At 37.8% G+C, this 25050-nt stretch overlaps 2 pseudogenes; one reads left to right on the top strand and one right to left on the bottom strand.

The window, feature by feature from the left end:
* Nucleotides 1-6523: 6523 nt before the first annotated feature.
* On the bottom strand, nt 6524-6642 carry LOC148537971 (5S ribosomal RNA; annotated as a pseudogene).
* A 10375-nt stretch (nt 6643-17017) lies between these two features.
* LOC148537970 (uncharacterized) lies at nt 17018-24374 on the top strand (annotated as a pseudogene).
* Nucleotides 24375-25050: the final 676 nt, after the last annotated feature.

The following is a 25050-nucleotide window of genomic DNA, read 5'->3' as shown; positions in this document are numbered from 1 at the left end:
AGGGGCCACAGTTTTTTAGAAATCCGATTGATGTGATCACTGGCAGTATTAAATTCCATAACCCATGGAAGTCTATGAGTGTTAGAGGATACAGGTTTCTTTACTAATACACTTTCTCTATCAAGTTGGAGAGCTTTACATTTAGCATCCATCAAGAGTCCAAACGGATAACCACGTCCTAAAAATTTTTGTACCATCTTATCCATTTCTAGCCCTGCAATATTAGGATCTGATGTAATTCTTCTTATCCTCACAAACTGTGAATATGGCAACCCTCTCTTAAGAGGATGGGGATGAACGCTATCAATATGGAGAAGATTATTTCTATCCGTGGGTTTTGAGTATAATTTGGTAGAAATGTATCCGTTATTAATGGAAATCTGAACATCCAAAAAATGTATCTGGCAATCACTAATCTCATAGCTCAATTTGACTGGGTGTGTTTTAGCATTATGAGCATCAATCAAAGAAATAAATTGTTCCTTAGTGCCTTGCCAGAAAATTAACACATCATCTATGTATCTACAATGCAAATATGCATTGGTATAGATTATTAGTATGTGTAATTGCATTCAGCTTTCTGCACAGTCTATTTAGACATATATATTTAGGGTGCAGTAGTACTTTAATTCATTATTTAATATGCGTTATTCTGTTTATTTTTTTCAGTTTTCTTTGTAGCCATGGTGATAGGAGCACTGTTGTCAGTCATCAGTGATGATGTCACATTTTGTGCGCCGCCGGACCGGGTTGTGTGTCCCGCTTCCGGAAGCGCCACAAGCACTGGGTGTTACATGCTGTTTATTTAAGGTAAGATGTTCACTTGTATTTTTGTCCTGACAAAAGTGCCACAAATATACAGTCACTGAAACATTGCCATTTAAACCTAGCTGTGTGAGAGTTTTATTGGAGACCGGAGTGCTGCACCTTGTGAAGTTTTGTATGCCATTATTTGTGCGGGCACCCGGACTGTTATTGCAGCACAGGGAGAGCTGGACCTCGTGGAAGTTTATATATATATATATATATATATATATTGTGATAGGATCACTGGTAAAGTGGTCTGTGGCAGGGACATTTATCCCAGATTCCTGTCCTATGTGTTTAAAATCCCCAGGAGAAAGTCTGCAGTGTAGCAGGCTTGAGTTTCGGCTTTTTGAAAAGCCGGTTTGGGACCTGGGGGTTGTGGGTGAGAGGAGAGGGAGGGCTCCACCCATGGCCACTCCAGGTTTTGGTTCTCGCAGCCTGGTTACAGGCTTGATTGGGTTCCCACCTGAGGGTGGCCAATATAAGCCTAGTGTGTTTACGGCTGATTGTCTCACCTGGGAGAGCAGACAGGGAGTTTGCTCAGAGACACTTGGAAAACCTATCTGTGAGTACTGTGCTGTGCTTTGTTGCTGGCGAGGGCATTAGGCCCTGCCAGGTTCTGGTAGTGAGGGAACTACCTGTGAAGTTAGTGCCCCGACAGGGCTAGGATTTACGTTTATGTTTTACTTTATGTTTCTGACATTGTACAATAAAGACCGGCGCCGACCAGCTTGTACTTGCATCCAGACTGGTGTGCTGCTTCCCTGCTGCTGTGTGTTTGTGTAAGGAAGGAGTCCTCTACCCAGGAGAGGGACCCCCTAACCTAACTGTGTCACAATATATATATATATATATATATATATAAACTGCGCCAAGATACACAGTAGTTGATCTATCAGTATATCAGATTAAATCAACCATCTATAATCAATAATGCAGCAACCCTTGCCCTAAGATAACGGGCATCAGCCTTAGGTCAATAAAACGTGAGCTAATGGTGTTTAATTACCAAATAATTTAGAAGAATACTGTGATTGACAAATGGGCGACCAGTTTGCTAGAAAGTGCTAGTGCATAAAATAATAAATTTAAAAAAATACAGTATATAGTGGTTCTTGAAAATATATAAAGTGCAACAGTGAGAATATATAAATATATATTTTATTCTATGAAGATTAGGATAAAAATGCATAGAAAATGATCACATGATAAAACACTAATACAGTAATACATAATAATGTGGACATAGAGGAACTGATTACATAAAAATAATTAAAAACATAAAGAGAATTAATGGATAAAAGGAGGATATCAGCTTATCTGAGTAAAGACGTCAACGTTTCATGGGGTAGGAGACTGCTGCCACCAACGCGTTTTGTCCAGAGATTTCTTCAAGGGGATACTGATCAAGAGGGGTGACTCTCTATTTATACTCCTCCATGTGTTCATTAGTCGTAAGTGCTTCTGGGTTACTCAGAGCATCATAACTCATATATTGAGTCCAGACAAAGCCAAGATGAGACTATGAATAGCCTAGTGTAGAGTTACGCTAGGTCATGTATTGACCAATCTATTAATAACCATAAGTAAGTAACTAATTTAATATGCAAGGACTACTTCCGCCCTTCCTGTCCATCTGGTGCTTCTGCCCAAAGGTTGGATCCCGCGACGTCATGTCTGTGCGTGCGCGTGAACACTGGACTCGTAGTGTGTGCTGTCACACGTCCTGGTTGGTACCACCCTTCTTTTGGTTACAGCGCTTCTGCACTCTGGTCTCCGGGGATGTATACACATCACTGGTCATGTGTTGTCTCTCATTGATTCTGCCCTCAGATGGCTTGCTTCCGCCTGGACACCACGTACTTGGTTGGCATACATCACTGCTGTCTTTCCTTGTTATTTGACATCTACAAATGTGCCCAGCTAGTTTGTTGTTCATGCCATGCCATTCAGGGCTCTGTGTCGCACCATGGAACATTATGTTATGGCTGGACTTGTGGCGTACAGTGGTATTCTTCAACGAAGGATATGCTATGGCATGTAATACAGCGCTTAACCGCTGGGTGGCGAGTGCTCCACTGTTGTAATTTGTACTGAATACCATACTGTTAAATTGGATGGATATCACATTCATGCACTGTACAGTATTTGCATGTTCGCACAGCCAATATTTTTAATATCACATACAGTACATACAGTAAGCTCTTAGAATGGGATGCAAATCAGTACACATATTGTACATAACTGTAAAGTAGTGTAGTTGCCCAAGTTGTTATCATGGTATAACTGATACTGTAGATTAATGAGATGCAATCACAGCTTTCAATGAGATGGGGTGAATTATTCTCTAATGGTGGGGTACTGTGTATATACAGTATGTACTAGGCCTGTATAATATCTGGATTGGCAGACAATTTTTTTTATTATTAAAAACAGCAGCAGGTGAGTGGAGTGCCCAAGGATGAGCCCGCTACAGTATATGTGATTCTTCATATAATGTAGCTGGCTTGTGGGCTAGTGGTTAGGTGATCGCTTTGCAACAATGATTGTCTCAGGTTCGAGCCCTGCAAAAGAATACTAGTTTTTGGCACTGCCAGCTCTGGACACTATAGTGAAACTACTGTAGTAGTGGGCTGTTTAAAAGTAAGGCATTACAAACTGATTGTGCATTTAAAAAATGCAAACTTGTGTCAATGTCTGCACTGTGGTGGTTGTTAGCTATGAGGGGTTACAATTGGATCTCTGGTGCATGCCCAGTGGAGGGGTTACAATGGGATCTGTGGTGCATGCCCAGTGGAGCCAAGCCATACACCATGGTGTATGGAAGATCATTGCTCTGTGCATGCCCAGTTGTCTGTATTACTATGCGGTTGAATTTTTGACACTTGCGCCACTCTCTTCACTGTCCCAGACTTGTACACTATAGTGATTTCATGACTTCAGAAACTGTTAGTGGGCTCTGCTTGAGAGAGAGGTCTCTGTATTACAAACTGACTGTGTGTTTAAAGCGCAAACTTGTGTCAATGTCAATGCTATCCCAGACTTGTACACTATAGTGATTTCATGACTTCAGTAACTGGTAGTGGGCTCTGTTCGAGATAGTGGTCTCTGTATTACAAATTGGCTGTGCGTTTAAAGCACAAACTTGTGTCAATGTCGATGCTGTCCCAGACTTGTACACTATAGTGATTTCATGACTTCAGCAACTGGTAGTGGGATCTGTTTGAGAGAGAGCTCTCTGTATTACAAACTGACTGTGCTTTAAATTGCAAACTTCCATCAATGTCTGCATGGTTGGCGCTGTGGTGGCTGTCAGCCAGCTCCGATGGGTTACAAATGTGATCTCTGGCACATACCCAGTGGAGGGGTTGCAATGGGATTTCTGGTGCATGCCCAGTGGAGCTGCTCCATAGCTGTGGTGTAAGGAGGCTCATATAGTAGTAATGTGCATTCCCAGTGTGTCAGGAGTCACACACAATGGAGCCACTCCATATGCCAGTCGTATACATGTACTGTAATTTGCAGCCATCACATCACATCCAGTACACAACAGATGCAGTTCTTGCTAGGACAGGCTTGTGGGCAAGGGGTAAGGTGAACCGCCTTGCTTACACTCCTGTCCGCCTGTTCGAGACCTTGATAATTTTTTTTATTTTTATATTTTAAATCTTCACTACAGCAGTTCAGTATTGTTATCCAACCCTTACTAAACTCAATACATTATACTGTATATGTAGATGTGCCCAGCTACTGTAGTTTGTTGCTCCATACATCATGTAGCGCATTGGTAGTCACAAACTATGCTGTGGCGTATTGACTCTCTTAGCACTGCGCATGCCCAGTCGTCTGTATTACTGTACATACTGTACTGACTGTGCGGTTGAAGTTGCACACTTGTGGTAATGTACTGTAAGTACAGTACTGTTGGCACTGTCCCAGACTTAGACATTGCAGTGATTCCATGACTTTAGGAACTACTGTAGTATAAGGTGGAGGCGTGTGGGTTAGAGGAATAATGCCTAGCCTCACTGCTTCTACCATCTTCTTGTCCCACAGGTTCGAGACCTTTAAAATATATATATATATATATATATATAAATATTTTTTTAAAATCTTAACTAATTCATTATTCAGTACATTATCCACAAATTCTAGCATCTCTATGCTACTTTATGCCACTGTCTGCTCAAGAAAGGGATGTATGGCACTCCAGTACAGTACCCACATACAGCACAAAGCTATTCATGCTACAGTATGGCGTTTCGAGTCTCTTTCTACTGAGTCACACACTGTATCCTAGACTACTGTATAGTGATTTCATGACTTTAGAAATTAGTATTGTATTAGGCTGTTTAAGTGGGCTCTCTATATTACAAACTGATTGTGCATTTAAAGTGCAAACTTGGGATGTCTGTATTACAGTACATACTGACTGTGCGTTTAAAGTGCAAAATTGCATCAATGTTGGTGCTGTCCCAGCCTTGGACACTATAGTATAGACAAAGTTAAAAACTAACGAACTAGACTCCAGGGGGGGTCCCCAAGTATGCCCCAGGTGTTTTTTTCATTCACAGTACTGAACTAGTGAAGAATTTAAAAAAATGATTAAGGTCTAGAATAGGCAGGACAGACAGGGAGAAAGACTTAAAACCTAACCACTTGTCCACAAGCCTGTCATAGCAAGACATTACACTTTCGCTGCATTTGACTCCTGACTCACTGGGCATGCACAGTGCTGTGATCTTCCATACGCCATGGCATACTGTAGCACTACATGGCATAGTGTATGGCTTGGCTACACTGGGCATGCACCAGAAATCCCATTGCAACCCCTCTACTGGGCATGCACCAGAGATCCAATTTGTAACCCCTCGGAGCTGGCTGACAGCCACCACAGTGCCAACCATGCAGACATTGATGCAAGTTTGCGCTTTAAACGCACAGTCAGTTTGTAATGCAGAGACCTCACTCTCAAACCGAGCCCACTACCAGTTACTGGTCATGAGAAATCACTATAGTGTCCAAAACTGGGACAGCGCTGACATTGATGCAAGTTTGCACTTTAAATGCACAGTCAGTATGTACTGTAATACAGACATCCCTCTTTCGCTGTGTTTGACTCCTGACCCACTGGGCATGCACAGTATAAATAGACTCGAAACACCATACTGTAGCATGACTAGCTTTGTGCTACAGTACATGGGTACTGTATTGGAGTGCCGTACATGGATGGGGATGATGCAAGAGGGAACATACACAAATATCTAACATATCAAAAAATATCCATTCAATAGCTCAAAACATGACTATATATAGCTCATTTTGAATATAAACAAGCTCAATCTAGTTCAGTATTAGAAATAGTGAACTGGTATGTATACATAGAGGAGTGTAAATAGGGTGATTCCCATTAATGGTATACATGTAATTTGATTCAAAGTGTTTCTCATCTCTTTACACAGTTTTTTTATAAGATGTTTCTGACTAGAAAGTTGACCAACTACCCAGTTCTAGAAACAATAATTGTGTATAGGTGAATAAGTAGTCATTGTTCATGGCATCTCTTTATGTTGCTCCCAAAAAGCCATTATTCCTTTGCAAACAAGAGAATAGGTTTAAAAGTCCAATTGACTGGTCCAGTCGGTATGCAGGAATTTCTTTCTTCAAATCTTCAAGGTTTATGCATCATGGATGTATGTTTTTCAGTAGGGGATTATGTCTACAGCACCTGGTATTCTTGGGTGGTCTCCCTTCCCAATACTAGCCAAGCCCAGCCATGTATAGCTTCCAAGATCAGATGAGTTTTGGCACAGGCATGGTGGTATGGCTGTAGAAACCTACATTACCCCAAACACTTTACATCCGCATTGTCTCTACTTGGATTGTGAGTCTGAAAGGGGATCTACTACACCAGGTATTCCCAGGAGGTCACCCTTCCTAGTACTGACCTGGCCCACCTATGATTGGCCACCATTTTGTGGTATGGTAGTAGAGAATGTCTCAATGTATATTTCCTTTATCGATGAAACTTCATAGAAAGGGGGCTATTTCATAGCCTTCATTAAATCTTTTTGGGACCATGGTACCGAGTTCAAATATCCAGTACATTTCTCTTTTTGAAAGTAGATTGCTCAGGTCTCTTCCTCTTTTGCCTAGTGTCACATGTTCAATTGCTTTGAAGCTCAGCTCTTCTGGGTTGGAGTTATGTTCTGTGGTGAAGTGTTTGGATACTGCATGTCCTTCTATCCTGTTTTTAATATTCCTGACATGCTCTTGAATTCTCAGTTTCAAGGTCCTCTTCGTTTTCCCCACATATTTCTTGCCACATTTACATTCTAGCAGGTATATGATAGAAGTTGAGTTACAATTCATAAAGTCTTTGGTAGTCTTTGATCTTTTGATCCATCATAGTTAGTAAAAGTTTTCCTCTTTGGGTGTAGGAACTTGCAAATATTACAATGCCCACATTTATAAGTTTCCTTGCAAATTTAAGTAAAAATTTTCAGTGGTTTATTCCTCTTTCTCAGCATACTTGGTGGTAGTATATCTTTTAGATTTCTGGATTCTCTAAAAACAAGTTGTGGTTTTGGAGGTAATATGTTTTTCAGTATTGGGCCCATGAGAAGAATGTTCCAATGTTGGTTAAAAGATTTCCTGATTTTACTTTCCTGGCCATTGTAAGTAGTGGTGAACATCACCATTTGTTGTTTACTGTCCTCCCTGGTTTTGTATTTTAAATGATCATTTCTATCCAGGGCCTTCATTTTATTAATGGCTGTCTGCAGAACTTCCTCAGGGTAGTCCTTTTCCCTAAACCTGTAAGCGTATACAGTACCTCGATCTGTTCATCACAAGTACAGTTGCGCTTGATTCTGCAGAACTGGGAGTGTGGTATATTTTGTTTCCATCTCTTCAAATGGCAGCTTTTATAATGTAGGTAACTGTTTGCATCAACTTCTTTGATAAAATTCCTTGTGGAAATCTTGTCCCCCTCGCCTGTTAAAACCAAGTCTAAAAAGTCCACTGTCTGAGTGCTGAAATTAGACGTAAACTTCAAGTTCATATTATTGTTTGAGACTTTGGATAAAAACTGATAAAAACTTTGTTCAGGACCTTCAAATATAATAATTAAAATATCATCTATGTATCTTTTGTACAGTATAAGATTATTTTTGAATGAGTTATTATTGTAAACATACTTCTCCTCCCAGCACCCCATAAATAGGTTTGCAAATCTGGGAGCGAAAGTAGTACCCATGGCTGTGCCACAGATCTGATGATAAAATTGGTCCAGAAGTGTAAAACAATTGTGGTTTAAAATAAAAGATATAAGATCACATAAAAACTCTTTATGTAAAATATCCATTGTTTAATCCAATTCCAGAAACTCCCTTGTTGCATTGATTCCTTTTGTGTGTTCAATGCATGTGTAAAGGGATTGAACGTCAATTGTTGCCCAACTGTAGGATTCCTTCCATTGAATCCCTTCTATACATTGCAAAATACTCATTGTGTCCTTCAGGTAAGACTCAAGTCCCTTCACGTATTTCTGTAGGAAGATGTCCACATATTCTGACAGATGGGAGGTTAGTGATTCTATACCTGCGATAATCAGTCTGCCAGGAGGTTCTGTTTGGGACTTGTGGATTTTTGGTAAAAAGTAGAAGATGGGGGTGGTGGGGTTGGTCTTCATTAAATATTGGAATTCTTCATTCATCAGGATCTTGTTGTGGAGACGGAAAACTATGAGTGTTCTTAGTTCCTCTATATAATCTTCCATAGGTTCCTTTCCAGTTTTTCATATGAGTTTCCATCATTGAGGAGTTTCTGTGCATCCTTCAAATAATATAAATAATCTATGATGACCAAGCCCCCCCCACTTTATCTGCCGGTTTTAAAATTATATCTTGATTGTTCTTTAGGGCCTAAAGAGCTTCTTTCTCTCGTGGGTTTAGATTATGTCTTTCAGGTTGATTTATATCTTTTTCACACGTCTTTTTTAATAATTTCATAAAAACCATTGATATGACTCCCATTGGATTCTAAGGGGTAATATGTGGATTTCCCTTTTAGTCCTGATTTAGAGGTCTAATTATAATTCCTTATTGGTGCCTCTTCTTTCCTAAGGAAATGTCTTTTGAGGGTTAAAGTCCTAACATACTTATTTAGATCAATAAAGATGTCAAATTTATTAATTTTGTTAGTTGGAACAAAATTGAGTCCTTTACTTAATAATTATATTTTGGATTGTTTGAGGGTATGCTGAGAAATATTAAAAATGCATTTCTTTCTGGGATCTACTGGAGATTCCTTCAGTTGGTGTTCCTTCCTCCTCCCACTCCGTTTTCCTCTTCTTCTCTGAACCTTCTTTTTAATGGGGAGGCTAATCTTGCCGTCTCTCTGAATGTGTTTTTTATGTGCTGTTCTTGTACTGGTGATAAAAAAAGGTCACTATCACCATTAGAATCTAGATGTTGTAGTGCGATTTCTAGTTTGTGAGGGTGCTGTTCTTGGTTGACATTTTTCATCCTGTCCTTTTCTGTAACTGTATCTCCTCTGGGGGGGGGGGTGTATGAATCTCCCATTTGGGTTCTTCGCAGGATGGAAGTCTATGGTGAGATCTTCCTGGTCTGTGGATTCTACTCCAATTTTTAATTTTATTTGACTCATAGTCTTTCTTTTCCATAATGAATTTCTTCTCTTTACCCTTCATGACAACTTCTCCACTTTTTCTATCTTTCTTGTTAATACTTTTTCATTGTCCTTATATTCCTCCTTGTCCTTGTAGGTCTCCATCTGTGTCTCCATGTTTAGATTTTCTTTTTCTACATTAGAGAGTATTTCCCTTTTCTTCTCTATGATCAACTTCATTAGATCCAAGGAGCACTTATGTAGAATACCATCCCATTTTCTCATAAATTCAGGTTTATCTAAACCAAATGTTGAATTTCTTATGATTCTTAAACCTCTTAGTATTCTGTCCACTGATATGTAATGTTCCATCCCCCTGATATCCTACCAGGTTTCTATTTCTTTCATCATTAGTTTTTCTATCTCCCAGAACCTGTTATCTATGTTTTCAGTGGGGATGCCAGGTTGGGGGGCTGTGTTGTGAATACAGCAGCACAGTCAGCTCTGCTGCATAGAGCGCAGAGTGGTTTCTGAGGCCCGATATCAGTGATCAGCATTGCGGACATGATGTGCCACGTGATGCTGATGAGGGGACTCGGGAGCCACTCTGTGCTCTATGCAGCAGTGCTGACTGTGCTGTAGCATTCAGAACACAGCTCAGGAACAGGGGACATTGGACACTTGGTCACCCTGACACTGTGCGGGCAGGGGCAAATACAGGATTATCTGGGGGGTTACATATAAATATATATATATATATATATATATATATATATATATATAAAATATATTTTTTTTATACATTTGTATATTAAACACACACATACACATATATATAGCTTGGGCTGCAGGCTTAAATGCATTGATCAATCCATGAACCAAAACCCCATTATTTATTTCTATAGTATTGTGAGTGATTTAACAATGGTGAGTACTGAGTTTTCAGTTTTTATTTATTTAAGCAATGTGGTCACAATCCACTTGCACCCCATGCCTGGGAATGGCGAGTGCAAGTTTGCACCCAAATCTGGGAGTGGCGAGTGCAGTGGATTTCTGACTATATATATAAATACCAATCCCTCCTGGTCCGGCACTACTCCATATGCCAACACGCTGCCTCCGTGCCCTCTGCAAAAATTACTGCATAGTCCCAATATTCAGCGGCACTCGAGTTCTTAAAAAATCACTGCTTTTATTAAGTCACCAACGTTTCAGGGCTACTGGGCCCTTTTGTGAAACGTTGGTGACTTAATAAAAGCAGTGATTTTTTAAGACCTCGAGTGCCGCTGAATATTGGGACTATATATATATATATATATATATATGCAGCAAACGATTATAATATATATATAAAATACACACTAACACATATACACAAACACATACATACACACATATACAGTATACACACTAATACATATATACACATACATACTGTACACATATACACTCTAACATATACACAGTATAGACACACTAACACATACTGTATATACAGTAACATGTACACATATACACATACATACACATATGGTATATACACAATAAAGCAGTACATATACAAACTTACTTTTTATGCAGCTGCTGCTCAGATCCTTAGGCACTGCCCCCTTGCACCATAATGCCGCGGTATGCGGGTCATTTGGGGGTGGTGCTTGCCTATTGGCTCTGCCCCCTTCGGCCACAGTAGTAGCAGGGGGAATTGTTCCGTCAGGGTGGGTTTCAAACTACTCAAACCCCCCTGCATGCTCTAGAGGTGGGATCCCTCAGTGTGTGGGGGCTCCGGGACCATCGCCCCTGTCGCCCCCCCCTTAATCCGGCCCTGCCTATCAGAGCAGCTGGTGTCTCATGCTGTATGGCATATTGAAGCTAGGGGGTATATTTACTAAAGGTCGATTTAGGTTGACTTTGAATTATTGGTGTATTTAGGTGATCTTAAATAGATTGCCTTTAGCAAATCAGGGATTTACTAAAGGCAAAATCGATGGTAGCAGCCGCTGATTGGCTGATGGCAGCAACTGCTGATTGGCTGAGAGCGGCTACGTCCATGAAAACAGCTTATCCATTATAGTGAATGGAGATGACCGCGAATGACCTTAAGTTATTTTGAGTAGCAGTGGGCGCTGCCAGCTGCATTTCTCTGGAGTCTCTGAATTATTTTTATTATACTAAGGCCTAGGACATCTTCTTGAGGAAGAGGATCAACTTCTGCATCCAGGAGGGGGTACCCCATTTTATGGGTGGGTCTCCACTTTTTGGGGATTGCCAGCCCTGTGCTGACCAGTTTGGGGCTGGATTAATGCTTTGGCAGAAGGATCCTATGCTGTGTGTCCTCCTCTGTCATTACCACCTGGCTGGTTCAGCCTGGTTCTGGTTAATGGAAAATAGGGGAAACCTAGGGCTGGTTTAGGAGGGGGACTCCGTGTAATTTTTTTTACTTTTTATCCTAATTTAACCCTAAGAATAATGCACAGGTCATAGTAATCTGTGCATGCTTGTTTTTTGTAGATGCTTTTATCTCCAAATGTTTAGGTTTTATTTGCTCTTGGTTTTGAACAGAAAGATAAAAACTGAATGCATTTACACCTGCCAAAATTGACTCACACCACATTCGATTTTGAAATCAATTTCAAAATTGAATGTTAGTAGATGAGAGATTTTGACAGTGCATTAGAAAGTACATTTTGAGCTGATTTCAAGCGATTTAAGTCTAAGTAAGAATCAACTCAAAACCGACCCTTTAGTAAGTATACCCTTAGGTACTGTATATTAGGATACAGCTGTATATGGCTGTCTTTGCGGGTCTGTTTCAGTTTGCAATTACATAAACACTCCTTACTCTACTCAACTTAAATTAGACTGCCATTTCACTATGCTGTTGTGCTTCTCTAAGTGTAAGGAGGCACACCTACCAAATTGGCATACAGATTTTTTTGTGGGTGTGCACAGTACAAATTTGAGTATGTTATGCTAAGTGAACGGACATACATCCAACTCAGTATACAGTAAGTGCCATCCTGTTTATTAATGTTGATTATATTTATTTACAGGGTGGTCCAGAAGTGTGAAAACACCTTTATAGAAAGGAAAATGAGTACAGAAATATTAATCTGTGGGGTTACCTGAAGGAACGTGTTTATGCTGTGAAGATACAAGATTGTTATAATCTGCAACAACAAAATGTTGATGATTGTGCTCAGATTCAGCCAGACATGTCGGTCAAGTTCCATCAAGAATGGAAAAAGAGAATAGCCTTAACACTGCAACATGGTGGACAGCACTTCGAACATGTCCTACAAACCTTATGTTAAAACTCGAGAAAGAATAAAGATATATTAAAACGAAGAACCCCTTTTTTGTCTTATGAAATTCTGCATCTGTTTGATATGTCACATGACTACATTCCCAATTAAAAAATTAGAGTTGCATCCAAGGTGGCTGATTTCAAGATGGCCACCGTACTGGTGACATACTCTAAAAAGTTTTCCCCCTCTCCCATATCATATGTGTAGACACTAGATTAATATTTCCTTGCTCATTTCCTTTTTTATAAAGGTGTTTCCACACTTAGGGACCATCCGGTATGTAGTTGAAATGAAAAACATTCAAAGATTGAAATAGAGGGGTTGATGAAGAATTGGTAGTAAAATAGACATAACTTGTTTCCAGAAAAAGTCAATGTGGTGTATTTTTGTACATTTGCAGAGTAGAGCACATCTCTTAGTTATGGCCCATACTGTCTGAGTTGAATATATACCAACACAAGAACTATAGAGAAAGTGGCATTAACAGCAGATACACCACTTTTCTGACCAGGCATACTCACATTCAACCAGGTTTAGATGCAAATATGCCAATATTTTTAATTAGACATTAATCACTAAACAGCAGCATCTCATATGGATTTATGGCCTAGTCACATGTCCCCATTAATATATTATTAGATATAGAACCACTTCAGACTTGCTTACTTTGTATTAAGGTGTTTTTTTACTAACATTAGCTCTCTTTAACCACTAATAGAAAAGTATGATTAGCTACAGTTAGGACACGACTATTGTGTATTGATTGATTAATAAAAAAAAATTAGGATTAATACCATTAAATTATATGCGAAAAATGTGTTTCTGATATTCATCTACTGTACAAAGCACACATGATTCTAACTTCTACTTTACCTTAGTATTAGAACTAATCTAAAAGCATTGCTAAACACAGGCTTATTTGCATACTTATGATGGCAAATCTTCCTGGAGAGCTTTGGAAGGATATCAGGCTTCTTCTGTGGAGGATCATAGATAAGGATTTTGTTTTGTATTGTCTGTAGATGTATGCTATGTTTGGTTGTCAGAACTGATGTCACACCATCCACTTCATGTTAAGGAAGTTCCCTGTTGGCCATGTTCATTATATATTTCTTCAGAAAAAGACATGTTTTATGCAGCTCTCTGGTATCCTGTCATGTATCACACATAGAGAACTTTACATGGTGTCAGAAGTTGGCAATTATGGTCCAGGGTCTCAGACGATACAAACTACTGGTCTTCTGCATTACAGTTCTGGACTTTGATGTGGTGTACAAACATGGTAAGAAGCTCCATGCTGATACACTCTTTTTCACTTATCATTCCCATTCTGATGATCCTGATGATTACATCAATGTCATGGAGTTTGATGTTCTGTTACCCAGGTGTTTGGAGGTGCTCCACAAAACCAATCTTAATAATGTCCTGTTCCAATGCCTATCACATTGTCCTGAGTGGCTGCCCTCCTCTTCCAGGGAGTTATCTCATGATCTGACTTCATTCTTTGTAATGCGTGATGAACTGACCCTCTCTAATAGAGTTCTCTTTTGATGTCAATGGTTTGTCATACCAAATGCTATATAGTATATAGATGCAATAAACAGTGCTTTTATGAGGATGGAAGAATATACACAAACAATCAGATTAAGTAATTTGTAAAAAATAGCAGCATTTAAACTCCAATAAAATACATATAAAATATTTCACTAAATAAAACAATAATATAACATTGTGTTATTGCATAAGCACTTATCTCTGAATATTGGTAGTACAAATGGAGTATAAATGCAGTATATAGTGTCCCATTCATATGTGACACCCTGGGAATATCAAAAAAATAATAGAACATTTTTCTGGCATGATCCACTGAGTAGTATGATACCAGCTCATGATATTGAGGGTCCTAATTAATTGGCGGAACAGTAATCATGCTTTGATGGTAGGTCCCTTTGAGTGGTGAGGTAAATTCCTGTGGCTTGTATATTCTCCGTCTGGCCAAAATCCACTTTAAAATGAAATTGAAGTCCCAGAATCTGGTTCATGTCACAAAATATTCACTGCAAGCTCCAATAGAGTCCAAGAGAGTTGGGGTGCTACAACACCAAACACATTTTGCTGGGTAACCCCCAGCTTTATCAAAGGTAACTGCTTCTTATAAGAGGTGGATTTTTATACCTTCACTAATATGGCTGTTAATTAGTTCTCCTGAATGTTATTGCACTTCATCCGTATATAATACTTAATATACAATGATCAAAACATATTTAATACATCATGTTATGGAGGCAGACCTTATACCTACTTAAACTAAAAGCACAGTAGTCTTAAAAAGAGAGAAAAAAATGGAAACTTACTTATACTTTCTCTTCTATTAAGCGCTCGTCAGCTCATAAACAATAAGTCACATGATCACTGCTTAGTAAGGAAGGTATTCTCCATATAACACGTGATTATTACACGTGGTCATTAAGTTACCAATCGGATCTCACTAAAATTTGCCCATTCTTATCATGGCGTTTAAGATCTGAATATGTGTCCCGATCATGTGACAACACTTAATTTGTGTATCTCTATCAATCTAAATTCTATTATCATTACATCACTGTTTTGCATGAGGCAAAGATAGAAACCATGTGAGTTCATGGGCCAATTATCTACCCTCATTCTTCCAATACTTAATCTTAATCACTGTAATTTAGTTATCATATACTTCTTATTTTAATCACTGTAATTTAATTATCATATACTTCTATCATATTAGTACCAAACTCAGCTTCATTAAAAAATGTATTTATGTATACATAATATACCTGCAAATCTTATACTCATTTTGTCTTATCTATCTTTCGCATTGTTGATATCTTTATTCCCTTATTTTATTACTATAAGGAAAGGAGAAAGAAAGGGAAGGGTAAGGAAAGAGGGGGGTGGAGGAAAAGGGATTTGGGAATTAGGGACTGAAAAAAAAGGAGAAAGAGGGGAAGGGGGGAAAGAGGGACAGGGAAATGGGAAAGAACAGGGGGGAAGGGGAAATGTTTCTGTGTTATTATACTCTAACAGAAGGAAAAAAGAAAACATTCTTAAATATTTATATATTTACATAGATAGCATTGTTATTAAGGCAGTCTTTATATATTTGTTACTTAAAAATATGTAGTTACTTATTTGTCATGGACAACTCATGCATATTTAATGGGATGAAAGCATTATTCCCAATATTTCCTAAGATCTTTTATTTTATTTTAGAAAAGACACAAAGGGATTATGAGACACGTAGATCAAAAAGAAGAGAAAAGTAAGTATCTTCCAGCCTCATCAGACATCCCTCTATAAGACCACATTCAGTTCTACAGAATCATTTAACCCATTCGGGTGTATTGAATCTAATTTGAACATCCAAAAAATGTCTTGGGTGCATAAGCACTTGAACCTGTCTCCTCCCCTCCTAGTTACCGGAATATGTTCTAGTCCAACTAGTTTCAAACAACTTGGGTCTCCTTTATGATGTTCACTATAGTGTCTGGATATACTGTGAGTTTAGTTCTTATTAAGGATATTCCTACGGCGTTCCATAAATCTGGTCTTTACCATGCGGGTGGTTCTTCCCACATATTATAGGTCAAACCCGCAGGTAAGGAGATGGATGGTGAATTCCGTGTTGCAGTTAATGAAACTTTTAATATTTTCGCATTGTCCTTCTTTCAATCCCGGGATCCTGGTTGATCTTGTAACGTGTTGGCATGTAGTACATCTAGTGCCTCCACATTTATAGAAACCATAAGTAGGTTTTAACCAAGGCATACCTCGACCAAGTTTGTTTGATGGAGTATGAGGTATTAAATGACTCAGTGCCAACTTATTTTTTAAGGACCTATTCTTTTCTATTATTCTTAATATTCCCAGGGAGTCACATAGGAATGGGACACTATATACTGTACTGCATTTATACTCCATTTGGCCTACCAATATTCAAAGAATGGTGCTTATGCAATAATACATTGTTATATTATTGTTTTATTTAGTGAAACATTTTTATATGTATTTTTTTAGAGATTAAATGCTGCTATTTTTTACAAATAACTTAATCTGATTGTTAGTGCTGTTATGAGGATGGAAGAATATACACAGTTAATTGCATCTATATATTGTTTCTGAGGGTTGACTATCCCTATTATCAAAAAGCCGCTGTGGAAACAAAGCCTATTAGAGCGCTTGTACAGAAATAATTGATATTTCCTTTGCTGCAATACACATAGTCTTATCAGGCAGCTAGTATGGGCACTTTTTCCAAGTTTAAGGATCGAATAAATAGGAGGCAGACTTTTCTTACACGGTGGAAGTTATTTTTTGATCTGTACACTGAGGATTCAGAATGTCAACTCAGAGATGAATTCTATAAATTAGAGGATTTACTCAAGATGGAAATCATACATTGGCTAGATAGCACTAACCTGCAGAAATATTTAGATAAAAAAAATGATACCTAGGGGTTTAAGGATTTTTAAACCATCTATTTTCCCTGATAATAGTGAACATCAAAATAAATGGGAAGAGGCTTTAGATAAATGTTCTTTGGTATTGATGGAAATAATTATCTCATATAGAACTAAAAAGTTTAAGGAGATAGAAAAAGAGAGAGAACTCCTGAAAAATAAGTTGGAACCACAAAAAAATTCAAAAGAGTTTAAAGAAAGAGATACTCTAGTGATGGATAGGATAACTAAATTCGAACATAACATGATAGAAAATAAATGCAAAAAATTCAAATGAGATTTAGAAGATTATAAAAAGGGACAAGTAAGAACATACAGGATGGTCATTAAAAAGGAAAACCCTAAAGAATTAGATCACTATATTGATAGATCAAATGGAGGGAGAAGGAGAGACAATTATAATAAAAATATCAAAAGTAAAATAGAGAAATACCAAGGAGGGTTGTGGGGGAGGAGTGACAGGGGGAGACAGAGGGTCTACTCACCTCACAACCAACCTAAAATAGGCTCCAATATAGAAAATAACCAATAGAGAACAGGTGCAAGACCTAAAGAATCTAGTCAATATACCAGGGAACTAAATGAAGACAACTCAGAAGTATTTTTAGGATATTGTCAGAGGAAAATACAAAAAGAATCACACCCAGACAGAAATTGGCCAAATCTAACTCCAAAAAGAGATAAGAAGTTTATATAAACTTTCATCTAAAACATCTGCAAGTGAAATATCACTGTTAAGCAAAGGCTTAAAATTTGCACCTACAGCAGCTTCCAATATATTTACTTTATTTGTGGAACTCAATAGATTTGTAAGAACATTGTGCAGGAAAATATATTTTTCTAAAAAAACTATTAATAAACAAAGAGTAGAAGCCAATCTGATTCTACTAGATATAGAAGATGATCAAATACTTAAGATTTTAAATGAACTTTTGGAAGAGAATACTCCCGAAACAATAAATCAATTACCAAAAAAGCTTTTTGATATAAAGAATCTCTTAGGGTAAGATCTGATTTTTACCCCATTAAATGTAAGAGTACCAGCATTGAAAGTTTTTATAAGACCACTTTAGATGATTTTAGACAAATATGTAGTCAAAGTTCTAAACAACAAACAATGAATTTGAATAAATGGGAAACGAAAGCATTACGTAAACTTATGGAAGACTTGAATATTGTAGTGAAGGAGGCAGTTAAAGGAGGGGGTCTAGTGGTACAAAATAGGAGCGACTATATATTGGGAGCCACTAGACAGCTAGAAAATAAAGATTTTTACTCCAAGTTACCATCAGACCCCACCCGAAGCTACCTCCTTATTTTGAGGAACCTTCTTGATTCTGCACTTACAAATGGGGTTATATCAGGAGAGGAATTAACATTTTTATTCACTGAGCACCCCACAATTCCAATTTATTATCACCTCCCTAATATTCACTAATCCCTCACTACATCACCAGTTTGCTCTATTATTACCGGTCTAGGGTCACTTTCTTCTAATTTATCACATTATGTTGATGCACATTTACAGCCACGTGTTTCTATATTAAAATCACATATCAAAGATATTACCCACTTTCTTGAACTGATTCAAAACTTAGAGTGGAAAGAATCATATGCATTTCTTACTTTGGATGTCCAAAGTTTATATACAAATATACCTCATTAGAAAGGTCTCATGGCTATTGAGATAAGATTGAGATCTGATGGTGATTTAACAAAGAGACCCATCACATTTTTACTGGATTCAATTTCGTATATTCTTCATCACAATTATTTTTCAAACTACTTACAGGTGACAGGAATGGCCATGGGGACCAGATTTGTGACAGGCTATGTGAACATATACATGGGTCACTTTGAGGACCACCATGTGTGGGGGAGCGAGCTCAGCGGGCATCTGGTCCTTTACGGCCATTATATAGATTATTTATTTTGCATTTGGGATGGGGATTCTGAATCAGCACTTTCCTTTGTTTCCACTCTTAATTCTAACACTTATAATTTGACCTTCACTCACACATATCCCACTCAGATGAATTTTCTGGATATAAACCTATAGACAAAAGAAGGACATATGCAGACTTCTAATTATGTTAAAGAAGTTGGAATGAATGCCTATTTACATTATAAAAGTGAACATAGTTGTGCGTGGAAAAGGAATATACCCAAGGGACAGTTTCTTTGCTTGCAGAAGAATTGTACAAATATTAAGATCTTTGAGACACAAGCATAGGACATGGCAAAATCCTTCTTATCTAGAGGTTATCCCCATGCTCTGATCCCGAAAGCCAGAGAGAAACTAGATTAGTCTCTAGATGTAGTCTTCTACATAAGAAAGAAAAATTTCAGAGAAATACAAGGAATGAAAATCATTTGGGATTTATAACAATGTTTAATAGTCAGCACTCTAATATTAAACAAATAGTACTTAATAATTATAATATTTTAAGACAAGACAATGTCTTACGGGAACATATACCAGCTACACAAGATTTTATTTTTAAAGAATGGGTCATTAAAAAATATGTTGGCACTAAGTCATTTAAAACCTCTTACTCCATCAAACCAATTTTTACAAGAGTTGCCTTGTTTAAAACCTACTTATGGTTTCTATAAATGTGGAGGCACTAGATGTACTATGTGCCAACAGATTACAAGATCAACCACAAACCCGGGATTGAAAGAAGGACAATGTGAAAATATTAAAAGTTTCATTAACTGCAACACGGAATTTACCATCTTTCTCCTTACCTGCGGGTTTGACCTACGATATGTGGGAAGAACCACCCACATGGGAAAGACCAGATTTATGGAACACCATAGGAATATCCTTAATAAGAACTTAACTCACAGTGTATCCAGACACTATAGTGAACATCATAATGGAGACCCGAGTTGTTTGAAACTAGTTGGACTAGAACATATTCCGGTAACTAGGAGGGGAGGAGACAGGTTCAAGTGCTTAAGCGCTCAAGAAGTTTTTTGGATGTTCAAATTAGATTCAATACACCCGAATGGGTTAAATGAATCTGTAAAACTGAATGTGGTCTTATAGAAGGATGTCTGATGAGGCTGGAAGTTACTTCATTTTCTCTTCTTTTTTTCTACGTGTCTCATATTCCCTTTGTGTCTTTTCTAAAATAAAATAAAATAAAGGATCTTTGGAAATATTGGGAATAATGCTTTCATCCCATTAAATATGCATGAGTTGTCCATGACAAATAAGTACATATGCTACATATTTTTAAGTAACAAATATATAAAGACTGCCTTAATAACAATGCTATCTATGTAAATATATAAATATTTAAGAATGTTTTCTTTTTTCCTTCTGTTAGAGTATAATAACACAGAAACATTTCCCCTTCCCCCCTGTTCCTTCCCATTTCCCTGTCCCTCTTTCTCCCCTTCCCCTCTTTCTCCTTTTTTTTAGTCCCTAATTCTCAAATCCCTTTTCCTCCACCCCCCTCTTTCCTTACCCATCCCTTTCTTTATCCTTTCCTTATAGTAATAAAATAAGGGAAAAAAGATATCAACAATACGAAAGATAGATAAGACAAAATGAGTATAAGATTTGCAGGTATATTAGGTATACATAAATACATTTTTTAATGAAGCTGAGTTTGGTACTAATATGATAGAAGCATATAATAATTCAATTACAGTGATTAAGATTAGAAGTATATGATAATTAAATTACAGTGATTAAGATTAAGTATTGGAAGAATGAGGGTAGATAATTGGCCCATGAACTCGCATGGTTTCTATCTTTGCCTCATGCAAAAAAGTGATGTAATGATAATAGAATTTAGATTGATAGAGATACACAAATTAAGTGTTGTCACATGATCGGGACACATATTCAGATCTTAAACGCCATGATAAGAATGGGCAAATTTTAGTGAGATCCGATTGGTAACTTAATGACCACGTGTAATAATCACGTGTTATATGGAGAATACCTTCCTTACTAAGCAGTGATCATGTGACTTATTGTTTATGAGCTGACGAGTGCTTAATAGAAGAGAAAGTATAAGTAAGTTTCCTTTTCTTTTCTTTTTAAGACTATTGTGCTTTTAGTTTAAGTAGGTATAAAGTCTGCCTCCATAACATGATGTATTAATTATGTTTTGATCATTGTATATTAAGTATTATATACGGATGAAGTGCAATAACATTCAGGTGAACTAATTAACAGCCATATTAGTGAAGGTATAAAAATCCACCTCTTATAAGAAGCAGTTACCTTTGATAAAGCTGGGGGTTACCCAGCGAAACGCGTTCGGTGTTGTAGCACCCCAACTCTCTTGGACTCTATTGGAGCTTGCAGTGAATATCTTGTGACATGAACCAGATTCCGGGACTTCAATTTCATTTTAAAGTGTATTTTGGCCAGACAGAGAATATACAAGCCACAGGAATTTACCTCACCACTCAAAGGGACCTACCATCAAAGCATGATTACTGTTCCGCCAATTAATTAGGACCCTCAATATCATGAGCTGGTATCATACTACTCAGTGGATCATGCCAGAAAAATGTTCTATTATTCTTTTGATATTCCCAGGGAGTCACATAGGAATGGGACACTATATACTGCATTTATACTCCATTTGTACTACCAATATTCAAAGAGAGGTACTTATGCAATAATACAATGTTATATTATTGTTTTATTTAGTGAAATATTTTATATGTATTTTATTGGAGTTTAAATGCTGCTATTTTTTACAAATTACTTAATCTGATTGTTTGTGTATATTCTTCCATCCTCATAAAGCACTGTTTATTGCATCTATATACTATATAGCATTTGGTATGACAAACCATTGACATCAATGGAGAACTCTATCAGAGAGGGTCAGTTCATCACGCATTACAAAGAATGAAGTCAGATCATGAGATAACTCCCTGGAAGAGGAGGGCAGCCACTCAGGACAATGTGATAGGCATTGGAACAGGACATTATTAAGATTGGTTTTGTGGAGCACCTCCAAACACCTGGGTAACAGAATATCAAACTCCATGACATTGATGTAATCATCAGGATCATCAGAATGGGAATGATAAGTGAAAAAGAGTGTATCAGCATGGAGCTTCATACCATGTTTGTACGACACATCAAAGTCCAGAATTGTAATGCAGAAGACCAGTAGTTTGTTGCGACTGAGACCCTGGACCATAATTGCCAACTTCTGACACCATGTAAAGTTCTCTATGTGTGATCCATGACAGGACACCAGAGAGCTGCATAAAACATGTCTTTTTCTGAAGAAATATATAACAGGGCACTTCCTTAACATGAAGTGGATGGTGTGACATCAGTTCTGACAACCAAACATAGCATACATCTACAGACAATATAAAACAAAATCCTTATCTATGATCCTCCACAGAAGAAGCCTGAGATCCTTCCAAAGCTCTCCAGGAAGATTTGCCATCAAAAGTATGCAAATAAGCCTGTGTTTAGCAATACTTTTAGACTAGTTCTAATAGTTCTAATACTAAGGTATATACAGGTAATATACAATGATCAAAACATATTTAAGTATTATATACGAATGAAGTACAGTAACAATCAGGTAAACTAATTAGCAGCCATATTAGTGAAGGTATAAAAATCCACCTCTTATAAGAAGCAGTCACCTTTGAAAAAGCTGGGTGTTACCCAGCGAAACGCATTCCGTGTTGTAGCACCCCAACTCTCTTAGACTCTATTGGAGCATGCAGTGAATCCTTTGTGACATGAACCAGATTCCGGGACTTCAATTTAGTTTTAAAGTGGATTTTGGTCAGACGGAGAATATACAAGCCACAGGAATTTACCTCACCACTCCAAGGGACCTACCATCAAAGCATGATTACTGTTCCGCCAATTAATTAGGACCCTCAATATCGTGAGTTGGTATCATACTCCTCAGTGTACCATACCACCAAACTTTTCTATTATTGATATTCCCAGGGAGTCACATAGAAACGGTACACTATATACTGCATTTACTGTATACTCCATTTGGACTACCAATATTCAGATACTGTAGAGGTGCTTATGCAATAATATAAAGTTATATTATGGTTTTATTTAGTGACATATTTTATATCTATTTTATTAGAGATTAAATGCTGCTATTTTTTACAAATCACTTCATCTGATTGTTTGTGTATATTCTTCCATCCTCATAAAAGCACTGTTTATTGCATCTGTATATTGTTTCTGAGAGTTGACTATCCCTATTTTCAAACAGCAGCTGTGGAAACAGAGCCCATCACAGTGCCTGTACAGAAATAATTGATATTTTCTTTGCTGCAAATGCTATATAGAACTTTAATATTAACCATGTTCATCAAGGCCTCCCTGGGTGAGAAGAAACAAAGCAAAGTCTTCTGACCCTCTATATCTGCTGTTGTTGAGAAGGTTCCTGCTGCTCTTGTGTACTGCCATGCTCTTTGGGACATCACACCAAGCAACCCCATTGCATAATGTGCCTGATCTTCCTTGGTCCATAGTGGCCACTGAGAATTTGGTCAGAGGGGAAACAAGCATTTGGTAATAGTTGACTCATACTCTGGTTGGTTCACAACTGACTATATACCCAATCTCACAAGTACTACAATCATGAACATGATAAAAATGACACTTCTTTGTGCATGGCTTACCATGGCAGCTTCTCTTAGACAATGCAATTCAGTTCATGAGTAGCAAGTTTCAGGCCTTCACAAGTCAATGGGACATTACACACACCACCAGCAGCCTTTGCTATCCACAATTCAATGGGTATGATGTGTTCATGGCACTTCTCAGTTTAAGGAACTCACCATGTGATGGGCTTACTACAGTATCACCATAATTTCCACAACCACAGAATACATTTACTAAATTCAAGATTGCGACAAATCATCATACCATTTGAGTCCTCTGTATTCTAGGCAGACAGTTCACATATTGACTTCAGTGTTTGACAAAGTAGGAACTGTGCAGATACTTGCCAACAGATCCATCAGCTATGTTGTGGAAGCAGACAGTGCTTTCTATGACCATAAAAAACATCACATATGGACGTGTCTGGATCCCTTTCAAGAGGAACACACTTTAAGTACCCCTTTCTTTATCACTGATCTGGTAGAATTTCCAGACTAGATCCCAAATTCCAAAACTTTTGCTGGGCACAAACCTGAACAATGGATTGGCCGCCCTCCTAATGGGCCTTCCAATACAACATTTTGGTAATTGGTATGCACAAATAATATTGTGCATACACACGTACTAATACATGTCTGACCACAGGAACCAGTATTGACGTCATAGTCATGGTTCCTAAGACAGCATATGGGTTGGTCAGTGCGTCTGCCGTATAGGCAGCCAGATGTACCGATATATCTGCAAGATATATTGGCATTGGCTGTGCTTCAGTGCTGATGCAATATGTATGTGAACAATATCATTCACAAAATCAAAGCCTTGGAAAGTGATACAGTGGATGGCGATAAAATACCAACCAATCAGCTCCTAACTGTAATTTTTTAAGCACAGCCTATAAAGTGACAGTTAAGAGCTGATTGGTTGGTACTTTATTTCCATCCACTTTATATCTCTCCAAGGCTTAGATCATAGGCCCCCTATCTTCTGTACACACAAACAGATGCACTAAGTAATATGATGTTCGCCGGCTGATTGAACGACATATCGTATATAGTGTGTACCCAGCATGTGTCACTTAAAACTTTCTTCCAATTGCAAATGCAATTTAGATTGTTTATGTCTGCACTGTCCTCACATTTACCACTGCTGCTCTATTTTGCAAATACACATTTGT

Source organism: Taudactylus pleione, unplaced genomic scaffold, assembly GCF_031769625.1.
Source record: "Taudactylus pleione unplaced genomic scaffold, aTauple2 ptg000041l, whole genome shotgun sequence".
Lineage (NCBI taxonomy): Eukaryota > Metazoa > Chordata > Amphibia > Anura > Myobatrachidae > Taudactylus > Taudactylus pleione.
The sequence above is the reverse complement of the archived record's forward strand: the minus strand, read 5'-3'. Positions and strand labels throughout refer to the sequence as shown.